Below are 14,966 nucleotides of genomic sequence, written 5' to 3'. Positions count from 1 at the left end.
GTGCTTCTGCAAAAGATAAGGAATTTTCCTTTTGAGGGTTACAGATTGACCAGCATTGGTTCTATGCACCAAAGAATACACACTTGGCAGAGGCAAAGGCTGTCACCACTACATATTCATGTTCTGTAGAAAAGTGGGGGCACCTGAAGAGGGCTTTATGCCTAAAGAGATCCTCTTTTGACCCAAGACTTTTCTCCACAGACAAACAGACTGTCTTTTGATTTAGGAAGGAATTACAGGGTGCTTAGGGGGAAAAAACAGAGCTGGCTATAAGTGGCAGGTGTCACAAGCAATGCTGTCAACTAACCAGCATTGCACTGATCTATTAATAACGTTCTCTCACATAGTCAGTACTAGGTACTGAAATAGTTCTGGGCTGAACATTTCTCCAATCCCTCCCCCCTTCCCTGTCAATTAATGAGAAAAATGTTGGGTTTGGAAATTTTCAAAGGAGAAAGAGAGAAAATCAGGAAAATTTTCAGATGTGAGAGCTTCCATTTTTGAGGTGGCTGTAGGGTATTTGTAACTGTCCAGAGTGCTGAAAAAATATACTGGAAAGAAAAATTTACACACAGCACCCTCAGTCACCTCACGATAGGGATAAGCAGATTTGTCCATTTCGTTTTTTCTAAGTTTTGCATTTTTCCAGTCTTAAAGCTTGTACTCCACATTTCCACATCAGTTTCTGGGCATTTTTTTGTTAAAGTGCTCACGAAAATTTATCAATGTATTTCTCTGAACATACACATGTTTTTGTGTGCAGTTTCCCCCTAATAAGCACATTTGTACAAAGTAATGTGTTTTATAATGCATTATAACACAGTTTTGTATGTTCTTTTCACCAATGTATGCATTTTAACAAACATTTTAGCCTTGATTGTTTGTACACATTACTTGGCTAGTGAAATGTGTTAGTATTTGTAATGGAATTTCATTGGAAATGTATTTCACAAGATTAAATGGTATTGGGGGAAGGAGGTGGCAGTTAGCAAATGGTAGTTGGCAGTTGGGAATTGGCAGTTGATTGGTTATTCTGTTAGCTCTATCTTGACTGTGAAGATGAGATGTTTGGGAACTTCATGCAGACACTGTCAGGAGGAGTTTGAAAATAATACCTCTTGTTCAACTGTTACCAACCTGAAAAGTAAAAAGATTTGTCTTCAACTATTTGTGCAAGGCATATATTTTTTATCACAAATAGTTAAAAAAGCACACTGTGAAATTTGGAGAAGTGCACATTTTGAAGGGTGACTATATTTCAGTCCATGTATCGTGTTGGAAAGTGTGAATTAGGTGAGGTCGCTTTTAAATAAAAATTGATTCCAGTTTCTCTTCCATCCCTACTTTCAAGTACTAAAGTAAGCTCAAGCTCCACACCCACTTAATTTCTAAAGAAATTCTAGTGTCCTGAGAATGAGGCACAAAATTTGAAGCTTTTTTCTCGGGGGTGAAAACCTCTGAGAAACTGGGGGACAGATTTTGGCACAGAGCTGAAAAGCCAGTGAAACCTAAATCATCCCTGACTTTATCCATAAACTGCTATGTTCACATCATATTTGGATCCCTCCCTCCCTCCCTCTCTCTCTCTCTCTCTCTCTCTCTCTCTCTCACACACACACACACACGCAGAGAGAGAGAGAGAGAGAGAGAGAGAGAGAGAGAGAGAGAGCGCTTATCAAATTTAACTCTGGTTCTATCCCAGTCTGCTGAACTCCTTTAAAATCAGATTTACTAGGTTCTGTCTCACAGACTACGCTCTTTCTGTTCTGTCTGTCTTGAAAGAGTCATAGCTATTTGATAAGTGAACATTATAGTAATGTTTTGACAGGTCAGCATGTTCTCATACTATAGATTTTTAAAACACAGAATTAATTAATTGATCTGCCTATAGTACCACGTTTCCTTCTAGTAATTAAGCAGAACTTTAATTTCGGTTAATAACATAATCATTGATTTTCCCCACCTGCCATATTAGGATTAATTTAATCTTTCCATGCTCATTGATTTACAAATTCATCAAGGTATGTTCAATTGTAACTTCTATGGTTCAAATATCCCCCACCCCTGAAATGATTCTCAAATTAAGTGCTACTATATTTCTGAGTCATTCTTACACAGTCTGTATACGAAAAGGAAAGAAGTTATGTTGGGTATCCAAAGCAATGATACGAAATTAAAATTTAAAGGGAAAGCATCCGCATAGGATGCAGCATGTCTCTGGCTCAGCTAGCTGATTCACAGGCTTACCTGGTGTTAAGTCCCCAACTCCAGCTCAGCTGAAGACCTATGCTCAATGGGGGACCACTGAAGATGATCTGCCATTGGAGGCAGATGGATCCAATTGGTTTCCAGACAGCCCTCGGGGATTTTCTGGTGGATGAGTACCTGTTGAAGCCTTAGCCAAGTTATGGAATATCTTGATGGCTTGGGCCATTGACACGATTGCTCTTGAGCACCCTCTCTCAATTCATGGGAGGAAACAAGCTGGGAGATGTTTGAACACGAATGGAGGAAGACTCTAATGAATGAAATTGAAAACTGAAATTGAAAACTCTTCATCAAGCCTACCTAGTGGCAGTGGAGGCAGCAAAGAAGGCATACTTTGCTGCACCCATTGCATCCTTATTGCACCATCCGACAGAACTTTTCCAGGTAGTGTGGGTCCTTTTACAATCTGACCTGAAGGAGTTGGCAAAACTGATGGCTGCCCACTGTCACTCATTCGTGAAACATTTTGAGGATAAAATTGCTTGTGTCTACTGTGGTCTTGACTCCACTGTTACAGCAGATGACTTTCACTGAGTGTCCAGAGTACTCTCTAATCCTGATGTGTTGGAAGGTATTTGGGTTGGTCAGGGTGACTACTTGTGATCTGGACTCTTGCCTGTCTTGGCTGACAAAAACTAGCAGGAAGGGGACAGTTGCCTGGTCCAGGAAGGAGATTAATGTCTCATTGCAAGAGTGGATGGTTCCTGCCTGCTTGTAGGAGGCAGTGGTAAGACCACTCCTTAAGCACTCCCTGGATTTGGAAAATCTGATTAATAATCAGCCAGTTGCCAATCTCCCCTTCTTGGGAAAGGTTCTTGATCAGGTGGTCATAGACCTGATCCAGGCACTCTTGGAGGAAACTGACATTCTAGATCAATTTCAATCAGGGTTTAGGCCCAGTTTTGGCAGAGAAATGGCTTTGGTTGCCCTGTATGACGACAGGGAAGAGATAAGGTGAAAATGCCTCCCTGTTAATTGTCCTTGACCTCTCAGGGCTTTTGATACCATTGACTATGACACCCTTTCTGGAGCAACTGTCTTAGCTGGGAGGGGGGGTGAGATCTGGTCCTACTTGGATGATGATTTCCCGAGGATGATGCTTGAGGAGTGAATCTTTGCACCAGCTTAACTTACACGAACTTGCTTTATACCAGTTTCTTTCGGATAGGATGGCTTCCTGAAGTTGCATTCCTAACAATGTCTGCTCAAAACAAAGTCCTATCAAATTCCACGAGACTTACTCCCAGGAAAGCGGAGTAAGGATTTCTGTCTCACAAATTTACAAGGAGTTTCATGTGATGTGAACAATCATACCTGCCTGGGACATTTTCAAAGTCATCTTTTTTTTTATTGCTGAACTATTACATTCTTTTTCTCTCCCCATTTCCCAAGCAATAGGGAGTTTTAGGAGCTGCCTTTTATACATCCTGTTTCCTTTCAAGAAGACAGCTCTGGAGACTTCCTTCAGATGCCTGTTTGTTCAGAAATAAACGGAACATGGGGGAGCAGGCAAACAGCTAAGCAGGCAATACCAGTCCCTAAAGCGATATCAATTCCCCAAAGGCAAGAAGTGTGCATTAATACTCCCACCACCCAAGCATGGTTGTTGTTTTTATCCAGCCAGTCAGCAGAACAAGTCAGGCTTCTTTGTTGATGCACTCAGATTTTCTTTCTGCTTCCACTTGAAGTGATGGGATGTCTCCAAAAGCTAGTAACCACCAACCACCCAACGCCATTAAGGTTCATTTAAGGATAATTTCAAGCTTTTCTTGCCCATTGAAGAAGGTTGTCCTAATTTGTTGGTCATATTGATAGTATAGTTTTTCTTCAGTGTGTAGTAAGTAGAGTCCCTCAAAACCCTCCAGACTGGTGGCCGAAATATTGGGAAATTCTGGAACAAGATGGAGACAGAATAAAATTGCAGAGCTTTGAAAAATTGAAAAATAAAGTGCGAGATTGGCTCCATTATTACCAAATAATGGAGGCATACAATTTGGACAAAAAAGTTGGCTTCCAGGTGGAAAAATCAAAATTGGAAACAGAATTGTTAGACCCAAAAATCAAGAATTTGTCAAGAATGTATAACTTGCTGTTGAAATGGAACACTCAGGATGAAACGGTGAAATCAGCTATGATTAAATGGGCACAAGATGTTGGACATAACATAATGATGGCTGACTGGGAACAGTTATGGACCACAGGTATGAAATTCACGGCATGTAATGCCCTAAGAGAAAATTTAATGAAAATGATTTATAGGTGGTACATGACACCAGTCAAGCTTGAAAAAAATTACCATTTGCCCAACAAGAAATGTTGAAAATGTAATGAGACTGAAGGTACATTCTTTCACCTTTGGTGGACATGCCCAAGGATTAAGACATTCTGGGAGATGATTTATAATGAAATGAAAAAGGTATTTAAATATACCTTCCTGAAGAAACCAGAGGCCTTTCTCCTGGGCATGGTCAGCCAATTGGTGTTAAAGAAGGACAGAACTTGTATTATGTATGCAACAACAGCAGCAAGAATACTCATCGCGAAGTATTGGAAGACACAAGATTTACCCACCCGGGAAGAATGACAGATGAAGTTGATGGACTATATGGAATTGGCGGAAATGACTGGCAGAATCCAAGACCAGGGAGAAGAGTCGGTGGAAGAAGACTGGAAAAAGTTTAAAGACTATTTACAGAAATACTGTAAAGAAGTGTGCATGCACACGAAAGCTCATACTAAGAACTAACTTAGTTGGTCTTTAAGGTGCTACTGGAAGGAATTTTTTATTTCGTAAAATTAATGAATGTTAGAAGAATGTTGGAATGAAGTTATATGGCTTTAGTAGAAATGTTATAAGGAATTAAGTATAATTAGATTAATAGAATATTAAAAGAAAAAATAAGGTTAGAATGTGTTAAGATAATTATAGGATAGAAAACAGAGGAAGATGGAAAGGAATTGCTGAAACGATTAACAGAAGTCGAATACAAAAAGGGAGGTGTGAGGAGGTCGTTGAAATAAGCGAATGAAAGATAAGATATTGAAATTGTTTGATATGTTTTAAACTGTTTTTGTTTGTTTTTGTTTTGTTTTGTTAGTTTAATGTGTTAGTGTTATGTAGTGTTTTTGTATTGTATTGTATTGTTCTTTTGGGGGGGAGTGTTTAAATTGTTGGAAAAGTAATAAATATTTTTTTTAAAAAAAAACAACAACCCTCCAGACTGGTGATTTTCTTTTTTTTTTATAATTTTTATTAGAGTTTCAAAAAAAAGAAAATATCATATACTGAAAAAAAGAAAGAAAATAACGATAAAAGTAAAACCATATGTACAACAAATCATTTTCCTTTTGGACTTCCATCAACGTTGCTGACATCATTCATAGTTAACCTTTTAATACACATTCCATCTTTTTTGTTCCTATTGCCAGTTATTCCATCCTTCCTCATAATCTCTACTAAACAATATTTATTAATATTTTACAAAGCCTCTTTAAATCCCACTAGCGTTATTTTTGCTCCATAATTATTTTCCAAATAACACACAAATTTCTCCCAGTCCTTTATAAATTTCTGATCCTTAGTATATCTGATTTTCCCTGTCAATTTATCCAATTCAGCATATTCTATCAGTTTTGTTCTCCACTCTTCCACCGTTGGAACTCCTTCCTGCTTCCACTTCTGGGCTAACACAATTCTGGCAGCTGTCACCGCGTACTGGAAAAGTCTACAGTCCTTTCTTTTGACATCCTTCCCTACGATACCTAATAAAAATGCTTCTGGTTTTTTCACGAAAGTATATTTTAGCATCTTTTTCATCTCGTTATATATCTCTTCCCAAAAGCTTTTAACTTTCTTACACTCCCACCACTGATGGAAGAAAGTCCCTTCTTTATGTCTACATTTCCAGCACTTGTTGTCCACCTTATAGATCTTTGCCAATTTGGCGGGTGACAGGTACCATCTGTAGAGCATTTTCATCATGTTTTCCCTCAGTGAAATGCAAGCCGTAAATTTAATGTTCTCTTTCCACAACCTTTCCCAATCCTCTAGTTGAATGTTATAGCCTAGGTCCCTTGCCCATTGTACCATCACCGCTTTCACTTCCTCATCCTTCATATGCCACTCCAGTAGTATTTTGTACATTTTTGACAGGATTTTATGTTCGTTATCTATTATCTCTTTTTGGTAAGTTGACTCTTTTTCTACGTAATTTCTTTCCTTCAACTCCTTTTTAAACATTTCGTTTATCTGAAAGTAATGCAGCCAATCGTGTGTTAACTCCTTAACTTGATCATAGGGTTTTAATTTCCACTTCCCTCCTTCCTTGGTAACCATTTCTCCATAGTTTCCCCATTTTCCTCTCATATTAACTTTTTTTACAGACATCATTTCTAACGGGGATAGCCAGTGCGGGATTTTTGGTTCCAATATGTTTTTGTATCTGTTCCATACCTCTATTAGAGCACCTCTAAAAATATGATTCGTAAATCCCTTATTTGCCTTCTTTTTGTCACTCCACAAATACATATGCCACCCGGCTTTGTTGTTATACCCTTCAAGATCTAATAATTCCTTATTCTCCAACTTTACCCATTCTTTAATCCAGCACAGACATGCTGCCTCATAATAAAGTTTCATGTCTGGTAGGGCGAAGCCGCCTCTTTCTTTTGTGTCTGTTAATAATTTAAATTTAATCCTGGGCTTCTTCCCTTCCCATACATATCTTGAAATCGCCTTTTGCCACTCTTTAAATATTTTTGTGTCTTTAATTATGGGTATAGTTTGGAATAGGAATAGCAACTTAGGGAGAACCATCATTTTTACCATCGATATTCTTCCCCAGAATGATAATTTCATTCTGGCCCAACTCTCTAAATCTCTTTTTATACCTTTCCATACAGGGATATAGTTAAGTTGATATAAATCTATGTTCCTATCGGAAAGCCATATTCCTAAGTATTTAATCTTTTTCACAACCTCAATTTCCGTTCTTTGTTGTAATAATTTGATCTTATCGCCATCCATATTTTTTACTATCATTTTAGTCTTTTTCTTATTCAGCCTAAATCCTGCCATTTTTCCGAATTGTTCCATCTCATCTAATATCTCTTTTATACTTTCTATGGGTTCTTCCACCGTCAAAACCACGTCATCCGCGAAGGCCTTGATTTTATATTCATTTACTCCTAATGTCACCCCTTTAATTTGGCTATTTTGTCTAATTGCATTTAGAAGGACTTCCAAAACTACAATGAATAGTAGAGGCGAAAGTGGGCAGCCCTGCCTTGTACCTTTACATATCTTTATTTCTTCTGTGATAGAGTTATTTACTATCAATCTTGCTTTCTGGTCCGTATATATTGCTTCGATGCCGTTAAAAAAGTCTTGACCCACCTCCATAAGCTCCAAGTTCTTCAACATAAATTCCCAAACCACATTATCGAAGGCTTTCTCCGCATCTACGAATATTAGACTTGCTGGTTTATCACATCTATCAGATAGGTATTCAATAACGTTCACTATGCTTCTTATATTATTTCTTATTTGTCTGCCGGGTAGAAAGCCTTCTTGATCTTTATGTATAATCTTTACTAGTATCTTTTTTAATCTCTTAGCTAGAATTCCTGCGAAAATCTTATAGTCTATATTTAATAACGAGATGGGTCTATAATTCTTGACTTGTGTGAGGTCCGAATCTTGTTTTGGTATTATTGTAATAAATGCGTCTTTCCATGTTCCAGGGATATCTTTTTCTTTTAAGATGTTGTTCATTACTTTAATCAACGGAACCATTAATATGTCTTTCATTTCTTTGTAGTAGCTGCAAGTGAATCCGTCCGGTCCTGGTGCTTTCCCTCTTTTTAACTCTTTTATAACTTCTTCTACCTCTTCCTTACATATTGGTGCATTCAGCTGTTCTTTTTGATCTACCGGGATCTTCCTTACCATTTTTTCTTTCAAGTATCTTTCTATTTTTCTTTTGTTATTTCTATCTTTATTTCTGTATAGTTGCTTATAAAAGTCCGTAAACGCTCTCCTAATTTCCTTCGGTTCTGATGTTTCTTCTCCATTCAACTCAATTTTGTGAATTGTGTTTTGTTCTTTTTTTTTCTTAACCTGCCAGGCGAGCCATTTTCCTGATTTATTGGCGAACTCGAAGTTTATCTGTCTTAATCTTTTCACGTTCCATTCAACCTCTTTATTGACTAACATTGCAAATTGGGTTTGGAGAATCTTTATTTCCTGTTTTATCTTCAAGTTGTTGGGTTTTTTAATCAACTTTTGTTCATTGTTCATAATCTGTCTCAGAATCTCTTTTGTCGCTCTTTCTTTGTTGTTCCTTTTCCATACATTCTGTTGGATGCAGAGGCCCCTCATCACTGCCTTGCTCGCGTCCCACACCACACTCGTTTTTGTCCCTTTATCCATATTATTCATGAAGAATTTAATTAGATTTCTTTGTACTTTTTCAACAAACTTTTGGTCATTCCATAAATTATCGTTTAGTCTCCACCTAAAAGATCGTTCTTCCAAACTTTTTAACTCCATTACTATTGGATTGTGATCAGAGATCACCCTCGCTTGTATTTCGATTCTTTGTATTCTTGGGGTTAACTCGTTCGAGACCCATATTTGATCTATTCTTGAGAAAGATTGATTTGGTTCTGAGTGATGGGTAAACTGCTTCTCCAATGGGTGTCTGAGCCTCCACATATCTACCAGGTTACAGTTCTTTGTCATCGTAAAGAAAGTTTTGGGTAGTTTCCCTTCTTTATTCATCGTTTTTCTTAATCTATCCATTTCTATTGAAGTCACACCATTCATATCTCCCATTAGTATAATTTTTTGGTCCATATACTCAAATAACTTCTCTTCGAGCGATCTAAAAAATTCTGTCTTGTTCCCATTTGGTGCATAGATCCCAACAATTATTAGTTTTTCCCCTTGCCAATTAATTTGGACCGCAATGATTCTCCCTTCTTCATCTTTAAATAATTGGTGTGATTCGATTTTGTTTTGAATATATAGAACAACGCCTCTTTTTTTCTCTTTATCCGAGGATATAAATTCATTCCTGTCAGGGGTTCAGGAGCAGAGACGCAGAGAAGGGAGGAAGCAGAGAGCGAGGGGGAGGAATCCGAAGGGAAAATGAGTGATGATGACGACCCGAGATCTCCAAGCCTAAGCAGTGAGTCAGAGGACTCCCAAAAGGGAGCCCCAGTGAGCAGAGCAAGGGGGGGATCCGGGGGGACACCCCAGGAGGAAGGGAACAGAGGAGATTCAGAGAGTAGCAGCTGGAAGTCGGGACCCACGCTCATAACTGAGGGCGGCAGCAGCTGGAAGTCGGGACCCACGCTCAAGACTGAGAGCAGCAGGGAGGAAGGTAGCCAGGCATCGGGTTCCGGAGGCTGTCAGCAGGAGGGAGGGCACGAGTCAGGGGTGGTCACGCCCTCCTCAGAGAGCGAGGCAACGGTTAAGAGGAAAGTAGAGAGTTGGGCGCGCGCGCCAAGTTCAAATGCAGCGGAAGCCGGAGCAGTAAGCAGCCCGGAGAGTGAGCCAGGTCCCAAAGCCCGCCGCAAGGAGGCAGAAGGATCAGGGGGGTCAGCGTCAGAGGAGAGTAGAAGGGAGGAGGCCCAGGGGGGCAGAAGGACCCAGAGACGTAGGAAGAGGCAAAGGAGGTGGAGCAAGGCTAGGGTATTAAGCTGGTGTGCAAGAGGCGGGGACTCAGACGGGTCTTCGCCGACCTAGGGCAGAAGGTGTAGAGCTGCACGCTGCAGTTCGGAAATGAAACCTGTAACTTAATAAAGACTCTTATAAAGTGAACGCTGGCGGACTTGGTCCTATGTGAGCTGGGACTGGGTGGCAGCTCTGACAGTAAGACCCGTCTCTTAAAAGCTTCGGACACCTGATATCTCGCAGCGGAGAGAGAGGCAGCTGGAGGAGGGGATCGGTGTTTGGGAGCAAGCTCACGACGGTTAGCAGAGATGACGGAAGCAGAGAAAGTTGCAGCGCTGCAACAGGCAGTTACCCAATTGAACGCGGAGGTACTGGCATCCAAGGAGAGGGAGGAGGATGCGGCAGCCGCCTACAGAGATCTCCACGCCAGGTTTGAAGCATGGGTTAAACACGGGCAGCCAGGACCCAGACCGGAGGGGGTTGGGTTGGCACGGAGAGCAGGAGGGCTTGTGGCTCACTTCGATGGGAATTTACAACAGTACCCCAATTTTCGAGCAGACGTAATGTGCGCACTGCAACTGCTGGCAAAAGACTTTAGAGATGAGGAAGAGAAAGTGGGGTTCATACTATCCCATTTGCATGGGGATGCTAAAGCGTGGCTACGCAATTTGTGGAGGGATAAAGATCCGGCGCTTCAGAATGCAGATGCCTTTATCAAAGCGATGGATGCGTGTTTTTTGTCTACTATTGATGTGGATCTTGCCCGACGGGAGATTCATGGACTGAAACAAGGGAGGGCAAGCGTCCGGCAGTACCACGCCCGCTTTTTTGCGCTGGTCAGTGCCTTAGAGTGGGACCGGGATTCGCCCCCTGTCAGAGACCTGTTCTGGGAGGGTCTAAGCTCAGCGGTCAAGGATGAAATTGCAAGGGGGGAGAGGCCCCGAAGCACGCAGGAGGTGGTCCAAAGGGCGCTGACTGTGGGGGTGAGGCTGGAAGAACGTCCCTGGTGCAGAGATGAAGGACGTGGAGGGCGCGAAGCAGCGAGAAGTTTCTCTTTCATTCCAAGAGAAGCAGCGCGTGCGCAATCCACACCTCCGCCAGGAGGGGGAGGGGAACCGATGGAGGTTGGAGGTGCAAGGGCTCAGTCAGCAGCCAGAGCCCTAGCACCAACAGCAGTGAAAGCGAAGCCTCCTAGAGGGAACAGGAAGTGTTACATCTGCGAGGATCCAGGCCATTTGGCGAAAGAGTGTCCCCGGAGGCTCCACAAGCACACTGCAGCCTCAGCAATGGTGACTGCAGCAACGCAGCAAGGAGAACCACAGCAGGGAAACGACGATGTCTGGCTGGAGACAGAGGCACTGGGGCCCAGCCAGACGCATCAGTGAAGCAGTCCCCAGCGATCTTGCAACCCACGGACCCCCTCCCACCCAAACCAGTAGTGCAGCTCACAGCATCTCTCCAGCTACCCGATGGCGTCACTATCGAAGTACCGCTTTCTGTGGATTCTGGAAGCAACGCAGACTTTATAGCGCAGGATTTTGTGGAGCAGCACGCTATACAGCTACTGCCTGCCACTCTGCCCCTGCAAGTCGTCACAGTGGATGGCAGAGAGTTGCTAGGGGGGCAGGTGGTGAAGCAAACGCCACCGATGGTGATGCGCCTTGGCAACCACAGGGAAGTCATCAGTTTTAATGTCACCCAACTGTCGGACACGCCCATTGTGTTGGGCATGAGTTGGCTGGACAGGCACAGTCCGACACTGGCTTGGTACCAGAGACAGCTGATCTTCGGCTCCTCTTATTGCGCAGAACACTGCATCCTGCCCAGACAGGAGGGAGAGGAGGAGGAATCACAACTGCAGTTGGGAACGTTGCAAGCAGTCCCCCACAAATACGCAGACTTTCTGGAGGTCTTCTGCGAGAAAGAGGCTGACAAGCTACCACCGCACAGGCAATATGACTGCAAGATTGACCTCCTACCAGGGGCGACGCTGCCGAAAGGGAAGCTGTATTCCATGTCTGAGGACGAATTACAGGAACTCAAACAGTTCATAGATCACAATTTGCAGCGCGGTTTCATCCGGGAGTCCAGGGCAGTAGGGGGCAGTCCTGTTTTCTTCGTGAAGAAGAAGGACACGCCCCAGAAAAGACTGGTGGTGGATTTTCGCCTCTTAAACAAGATGACCAAGCCTTCTGATTTCCCCATGCCCAGGATTGACGACCTGCTAGCGACGGTGCGCAAGGGACGCGTGTTCACCAAGTTGGACCTGCGAGGTGCGTACAATCTCATCCGCATGAGGGAGGGCGATGAGTGGAAGACAGCCATGTTCACGCCTCTGGGCACCTACGAATACAGAGTGATGCCGTTTGGATTGCAAAACGGTTCTCACTGTTTCCAAGCTTTCATGCATCATGTGTTGGCGGGACTCCTTTACAAGAAGTGCGTCTGCTTTCTGGATGACATCCTGATATTCTCCGACTCGCAGCAAGCCCATGACCAAGATGTTCGGGAGGTGCTGAAGAGGCTGCAGCAGCATAGACTGTACGCCAAACTGGAGAAGTGCCAGTTCGACACGACGGAGGTGGATTTCTTGGGTTACAAGTTGTCGGACAAGGGGCTAGCCATGGACAGCGCCAAGGTTCGTGCGGTGTTGGATTGGAAGAGCCCGCGCAATCGGAAGGAGGTCCAGCGGTTTGTCGGCTTCGCCAACTTCTATCGCAAGTTTATCAAGGGGTTCGCGATGCAGACGGCGGCCATTACGGACACGCTAAGCTCCAAGAAAAAGAAATTCATCTGGACGGAGCAGGCGGAGCAGTCCTTTCAGGCACTCAAGCGTCTCTTCGCGTCGGAAGAGCAACTGCTGCATATCGACCCCAGCAAACCGATGCGGGTAGAGACAGACGCGTCCGATAGAGCAGTGGGAGCTGTCCTGCTGCAAAGGGACCCACAGGGGGTCTGGAGGCCGGGAGCGTTCTACTCCAGAAAGCTCAGCAAGTCGGAGCAGAACTACACCATCTGGGACAGGGAGTTGCTGGCCATTCATGCAGCTTTCAAGGCGTGGAGGCACTTCCTGATCGGCGCCAAGCACACGGTGCAGGTCTGCACGGATCACAAGAATCTGGAGCACTGGCGCACGGCTCAGTTCCTGAACCAGAGGCAGATACGTTGGGCGGAGTTCTTTGCTGACTTCAATTTCCGAATAGAGTACGTCCCAGGCGACACCAACGTCATGGCGGATGCACTGTCCCGCAAACCGCAATACCTCGAAGAGGCGACGCCAGCGGCAGCCATGCACATCTTCGCGCCAACAGCGTGGGCGTGCGCTTCAGCCACAGTAGACCTGGATGCGGTGCGGCGGGCGTTGCAGGACGACTCCTTCGCGCGGGCGAAGATGGCAGAGGTGCACAAGGGCACGGCGAAGGGCGACGAGTTCCAGATACGAGACGGCTTGCTCTTACGTAAAGGGGCCATCTACGTGCCGGGAGACGAACTTCGCGCCAGGGTACTGCAGCAGCTGCACGACGCACCCACGGCCGGGCACTTTGGCACGGAAAAAACGGTGGAATTAGTCGCAAGGGACTTTTGGTGGCCCAGACTGAGAGGGGAAGTCGCGGACTACGTTGCGAGGTGCGACACCTGCCAGAGGGCCAAACCGGTGCACAGACCACCGGCGGGACTGCTGGAACCGCTGCAAACGCCGTTTGAACCGTGGGAGAGAGTGGCCCTGGACTTTGTTACGGATCTACCCAGCTCCAGAGGCAAGACAGCTGTACTAGTGGTGGTGGACTTGTTCACCAAGATGGCACATTTCATTCCGTGTGCGAAGGTGGCCACGGCGGAACAAACCGCCAAACTGTTCATAGATCACGTGTTCAAAGTGCATGGTCTGCCGCGGTCTATCCTGTCCGACCGCGGGCGCCAGTTCGTCTCGAATTTCTGGCAGAAGCTGATGAGTTTTCTGAATGTCAAGGTCGATCTGGCATCAGCAAGACACCCGCAGACCAACGGGCAAGCAGAGAGGGTCAATGCCATCATGCAGCAGTACCTGAGATGCTATGCCAATCAACAACCTGCGACCTGGGTGGATTACCTGCCGCTCGCCGAGTTCGCTTACAACAACACGAAGCACGTGTCCACAGGGGTGACGCCGTTCTTCGCCAACAATGGGAGGAATCCCAGAACCTTCCCGGGACGGGAGAGAGTGGGGGACGGAGAACCACAGACGGCGGACGCGTTCGCGTCAGAGTTGCAGGCGGTACACGATCAACTCAGACGGCAGCTGGAGCTAGCTAAGCACGCCTACAAGGTGCAAGCTGACAAGCACAGGCGGGTTGGCGAAGAGATCCAAGTGGGAGACTGGGTCTGGTTGGCAGCCCACGCAGTGCCGACCAGGTCACTAGCCAAGAAGAAGTTGGGGCACAAGCAAATTGGTCCGTACCAAGTCGAAGCACAGATCAACCCGGTAGCCTTCCGACTGGTGCTGCCGGAGGGTTCCAGAATGCATCCGGTGTTCCACAGGTCGGTGCTCACTCCCTACAAGGCACCTCACAGATTCCAGGAGCCAGGGACGGCACCGAGTCCGTTCCGGGAGCGGACGGAGACGCGAGGGGTGACGCAGCAAGACCCCATCAACGAGGTCACGGAGATTTTGGACTCCAGATGGGGGGAAGAGGGAGTCGAATACCTCCTAGCCAGAGAGGGCACCCGGGCCAGCGCCAATAGCTGGGTGCCAGACTACGCTTTGGAGGAACCCCTGCTCAAGGACGAGTTTCATGCCCTTTTCCCACACAGACCCATGCCAGCGAGCTTCTTCGACGACTGGCTGTTCACGCCCACACTTTCTTCCAGCACGTTCCATGGATTCGACTCGGACGGGGAACCCGCACTGAACACCCGTTCCCCAGAAGGATCGCCGGCGGGTGCGGCGTCAGACACCTCGTATTGGTGGGACGATCGACCGGAGGAGCAATGGCGCAGGAAGTGGCTGGAGATGCCAGGTCGAGCGACCGACGCAGAGACT

Source organism: Podarcis vaucheri (genome assembly GCF_965113315.1).
Source record: "Podarcis vaucheri genome assembly, chromosome: 8".
Taxonomy (NCBI): domain Eukaryota; kingdom Metazoa; phylum Chordata; class Lepidosauria; order Squamata; family Lacertidae; genus Podarcis; species Podarcis vaucheri.
The sequence above is the reverse complement of the archived record's forward strand: the minus strand, read 5'-3'. Positions refer to the sequence as shown.